Genomic DNA, 6,000 nt, shown 5'->3' on the forward strand with positions numbered 1-6,000 from the left:
CCTCCTCTGCTCTTTTCTGCCTGTTGTCCTTGCATCTGTTTTGCCCTCTTCTGCCTTATCTGCTCGCTTTCTGCCTTTTCTGTTTGTTTTTCTGCCCTCTGCTTTGCTTTTTCTGCCCGTTTCTTCCCTTTTCCCGCCATGTCCTCAAGACCTGGCTTTTCCATGGAGACCTCTCATGCCAGCGCCCAGATACCCCCAGGGTTGACAGTGCAGCGCCCTGCAAATGCTGACTGATTGATGATGGTCTCCCACGCTGCTAGTGCAAACACAAGTGCATGGGTGTGGTTTCAATTCACAAACTTAATTTTTTTCAAACGTCCTGGACCAATCCAGTTTCAGTAGGCTGGCCTGTGTCCAGAAATGCAATATCTGAACAAAGAACTATGGCTCGATCGCATGCCGGAGGCTGAACACCTGCACAAAACATGCAGGTTGTTTGCCCATTCTCTCCTTTTTGTACTCTGCCAAAGAAATCGAGCCTCAACAACAGCTCCTGATTGGACAGAGTTTTTTTTTTATCTCCAATCTCTTCTTGGTATTGTGTTGACATGAAGCTGGATCAGACTTAAATGAAATGCATGTTTGAACAATTGGCTCCCTCCAAAAGCATGGGCCAACTTTCAGAGTGGCCAGTTGATTGAGCCCAACTGCCACGGTTTCTAAATGTAAATTTTAGAGTTGGGCGAGCCAACGAATAAGCAGGGAGAGATGAGCCAAGGGTGGCTTAGCTCTAAGAGCCCATGCACGAGCCGAGCCACGAAAATAGTTGCCATGTAAAAATGCAACACGCATAATGCAAAAAAAACACAAAAAATGTAATAGAAGTGTACTCGGTTAACATGCAGACGCGTTTCACATTACTACATCAGATTATATCATCGCATTCTATTAAATGAAAGACAAGGGATTTTTGTACTTTGCACATCCTCAACTCATGTATTCGAAGGAGCTGCTTGTGTAATAACAAAGATAAAAGAGACTGTGAAATAAAATATTTGCCTGGATCAAAACATTTGTGAAGTGCGGAACCCAGGATTGAGTCCAGTTTTTTTTTCTGGTTTCACATTATGCAATTCAGCCACTTGATGGCTATATTTTCTCTCTTTTAATATCGGAGCTTTATGTTTTATTTTTCATTCTTATCGCAGGAGGTTAGAAAGTGTTAGCAGGCAGAAGGCACATGAAAGCTCGGCTCATTTTGAACTTGAGGGGCCTTTGGTGGCCCACCCACCTCTAGTAGATTAGGCCCTTAGGCTTATTCTGGTCGCACCTTTTGACTTGGGGGAACCTTGTACACCTGTGCAGAAGAAGGCTGAGACTAGAAGAAAAAAAACTGTGGCTGTTTGTAAAGGAGAAGTATGGGGCATACTCCAGGACTTAGGAAAAGACTTTGCTGGTGCAATCTGGAAAGGAGAATGATGTTGGCAGCCTAGTGTGTAGAGAACCTACCATAGTAACCAATGCTGCCAGAAAGGACTTGAGGCCTGTGACAGCTGCTCGGACCAATCACAAACTGTAGAAGCACACTAGCCAAGAAGCAGCATGCAGGCCTATAAACCTCCATGACTCTGCCGACTGATCCGCACCCCCAGGGTGAGCGAAGCTTACCTTTGTGGGAGGACCCATGAGCTCTGCCACTGCTACCACAGCTGTGCTCCCAGACTGCTAATCTTGGCCTACAAGGAAGTGGCCGAGAGCCACTGTGTCATAACCACTTCATGGGCTTCTCGCTGTGAGTGGTGCTGACCTGAGAGTGCCAGTAAGCATCTGCCTACCTTATACACCTCTGCTTCATCGCGGTCACTCGGACTCGCAGTCTCGAGCTACTACTAAGGACACACGAGCCTCCGTATTATAGCGCCTCAACACATCACCCTGAGGAAGGCACTTAACTGCACATGAGTGCTTGGATACCTGCTTGCCCACACCCCACCTGCACCCGAGTGGGATGTCAGAGTCACAAAACTCCTCTGACTTAAATCTACACGACCCAACTCTGCACCCAGCACGGATCTGTAGGCCTCCTCTCAGAGGGCTGTGCTCTCCATTGGCAGTCTGCTGAAGAGCCTTGTGCTCACCTTCTATTCATGACAAAAGAGCAACAAATACATTGGAAGTCTGTGTTCTTGCAAACCCAGATTCTGCAACGAAGAGTTAAACTTAATTTTTAACCATATATTTTACACAATCGTGCCAAAGATCTTCAAGAACACAAATCAGTATACTGACTATTTGCAACCCATTACTCCTACTTTTAATAACACGGCTTAAGCATTATATTTAATGTATGTAGTACAAAGTACTGGAAGAGGTGTTTTTACTCCACCCCACTCTCCAAGACAAAGTTTCTGAAAGCAAAAGAAGATACTTGGCATGTGAGTGTGCTTGCGGTAGCGTCTCGCTTCACCGGATCTAGAGGCAGCAACAATACTTGTCACAGTGACTGGCCATCTGCCCTCGTGTCTCGCTGCCCCTTGTTAATGGACTTAACAGTTTGGAGTAGCATCCTTTGATTATTACTAGGCGTATTGCATCTTCTTGAGACTTCATGAAACTTTTGTCACTTTGTGGCAAAACTCTCCATGGATTCATCACAAGCTTGACATGCATTGTTGATCTGAAATAAATTTTTCTCTGGTGGTCAAGAACCTCATAGCGAAGTCCTGAAGACCCTTGTTTGTTTGTTGATGTCATCCTTTGGATCCTGGGCCATAAGCCCTCTGTAGCATAACATACTAAGTTAAGAAACACGTCTAAGGCTTGGTCATTTGTTTCTTCTTGTAGGTCGTGAATGTAGCCATTACTTTTTTATGTGCAAGTCTCCCACATCTGACCCACTGTTTCTTGCTCACCACGTCATAGGCAGTAGGGTGTCTGAAGTCTCCTTGAGTGATGCTCTGGCTAGTAGACGTTGTGGGTGTCAAATCGGTACCTCTCGCTTTCATAAATACAAATAAGTGATTGTATACATGTCCAGAGGGTACTGTGTCTATCTTAGGTTACCACAAGGCCTGTAGTCAAGCACCACCTTTCTAAAATGGTCACCTTGCTGTTTCTTGTGTATCTGGGGAGGTACTCCCTGCTATAGCATTGGATTGACCTGTTAAAAGCGACAACTGTGCTAGTCCATCACCCTTCTGGCATACAAGCATTGGATGCATACCCTACTAGGGGGGCAGCCACTGCAATACAATTTTGCACAATTAGGGACACTGATTGTGGGTTGTAACTGACCCAAAGCCCGTCATCCGCCACTTCCAATGGGTGGCATACCAACTCCAAGAACTAACCTTGTAATTCTGACCTAGCAAGAGCTATAAATGCTTCTACACTTCCTGCACCTAAAGTCAACTACACTAAGTGGTAATATATAGGTTAACCGCAGACCTGGGGAAGGGGATAAGAGAAAACACAAACACTAAAATGCGTCACTCTGACTTGTCACTCCGCTGGACAGTCATCCCTAAATCCATCAGGACTGGCCCAATGCTGTTCCAATTTAGGAGAGAATTGAAGACTCAGCTCTGTTTGGAACACTGAATCACAATTGATTAACCATCCACCCCTCAGATTCATTTCCTATTACTCACTGGCTCTAAGGTGTGCATTTAACCATGTTCAGCACTCTGCTACCCTTTTGGCTAGGTTTGCGCGATAGAAATACCATATACATACATACGTAAATAGACGTCTGTGTCATCTGCTATTTGGTTATATTCAAAACAGCTTTTGCCAAGTATCACATAACAAACATACATTAATCAGAATTATATAGCTCACACTGAATACCAATTTGTTTCTTCTCTAAGCATCATAACTATATTATATGTATCAAAAATAAATATCAAAAATATTTTGAAATTAAAAAAACGTTTGTCACTTCATTTAAATAGGGTTCAATAATATTTGCTACTAATATAGTTCTGTACTTCTTCAAGGTAGTTAAGATTCAGTACTTTAATCTACAAAAGTTTGTTTTCTAAATACGACAATACTTCGTCAAGATATTTCTCTGTGCTTCACTTTCATCTCCAAACATGCTTCAAGGAAAAAGTGAACACTCTCTATGTTTTTTTTTTTTTTTTTTTATATTTTAAGACCTTTATTGTTGGAGGCATACAGTACACAGCGTCCGGCTTACAACCCGTCCGGGCCAGCCGCGCATTATCAAAGTCATATCACATGCATTGAATGAACACAGCCACAAGGCCGACAACCCTGGGGTCCGGCGCCGTTTAAGTGATTGATTTAGAATTTTATAATCATGCGAACATTCGGCAATGCAATAACACAAAAATGAAAAGAATGCTTGTATTTCTGTAGGTCTGCTTTTTTCTCTTTTTATTCATATGTAAACCCATAAACACAGTGCTATGTTAGCGCTCATCAATGTCAGTTTGGGAGCCGTGGCCCGTTGTAACCCTCGTAGGTCACATAAAGGATGACAGGCTATCTCACTCTCCAGGAGGGCGCGGGACAGCTTTAAGAAGGGATGGAGCTGCATAGCTTCGTAAGCATGTTGTTCAGTGGGTGAGTGTACAACATATTGGACCTTATGGAAGTGTCTCTATGGCATTGAGAAAGAACTGACACCAAATTGCAGCAACACAGATTCACAAATTTAATGACTTCAAAATGGCCACCACAATTTCCAAACTACATGAAAGTTCAATGTAATTATGGGAAATGTATATTGTATGGAATGTGGATGCATAGTCCGTCCTCCAGAGACACAAAACCTTTTGCCAAGCAGCCCTGATATTTTGTGACCACCTCCAGCCTTTCCTTCCCGTTAATGAGCTCAGCACAAGTGAGTTTGGAGTATGAGGCTTGTGAGCCAGTAGAGCACTGCAAGATAAGCCGCAGATCATGACACCCACTACCACATACTGAAAAGTGGGTGCGGCAAATGTATGATTTTTACATTATATAGTGTCCTGATGCTGACAGGCCGGCTGATTATCGATCACTGCATCCTGTGACCTGACACCATCTGCAGGCCACCTAGTGGGGCACAGTGGGTGCCTGCCCCAAAGGACTGAAGTTCATTGCAAAGGTGACCAGTGGTTATTACGCCGCATCAGAGTATCGCAAGACAGCATGTGTAAATTGTACCTGGAAGGCTTCTGACACCACCCATGTGTGCCCTCTATCTGGAGGTAACCTGAACTAAGCACGGGCAAGGACAATGTCATATTGAGTGGACATTAAATTGTGACTCCTACAAGAACTATTTGACTGTCACACCAAGTGCGCCAAGACGTGGACTGCACAAAAGCCTATCTAAGGGGAAAAGTCTAGATTCCAGACATGGATAAATTGGTCGAAGAAACAGTAGGTTGTACACTGTCAAGCCACTGTGTGAGAAAGTGCCATCTTTGCTGCATGGTATGCCCCCACTTTTTGCTGAATTGCTGATGTACTTTCACTGAGTGTGCCCTGAGCTCCTGCCAATCAGGTACCCAGGGCCTGTGTTCCTTCCCTAAAACTGTATTGAAACCTAAACCCCATTGCATCTCTGGCCACAGGTAAGCCCCTGGTAAATGGTACCCTAGGTACCCAGGGCACTGTGACCAGAGAAGGCTCCTAAGGGCTGCCGCACTTATTGTGCCACCCTTAGAGGCTTTGTACCCTGACACACACACACTGCTTTTGCAGGCTGAGTGTCTTGGTGCAGAACTAAACAGAGTCGACATTGCACACATCCCTGTGTGCCATGCCCACAAACCCACTGCAATGGCATACCTCAGTCACCCCTCCAGCTGGGTGCACTATGCCAGTGGTGTGGGCACAGGTGCATGAGCCCTGTGCCCCTACAGTACCCAGGGCCATTCCTGGGCACTGTAAGTGCAGTGATGCCATTAAGAGTATATGGTACTAGGAGGTTGTCATTACGAACTCCACAGCACCATAATGGCTACACTGAAGACTGAGAAGTTTGGTATCAAACTTCTCAGCACATTAAACCCACACTGATGCCAGTGTGGGGTTTAATGTAAA

The sequence above is a fragment of the Lissotriton helveticus genome, chromosome 6 (assembly GCF_964261635.1).
Source record: "Lissotriton helveticus chromosome 6, aLisHel1.1, whole genome shotgun sequence".
Taxonomy (NCBI): Eukaryota; Metazoa; Chordata; class Amphibia; order Caudata; family Salamandridae; genus Lissotriton; species Lissotriton helveticus.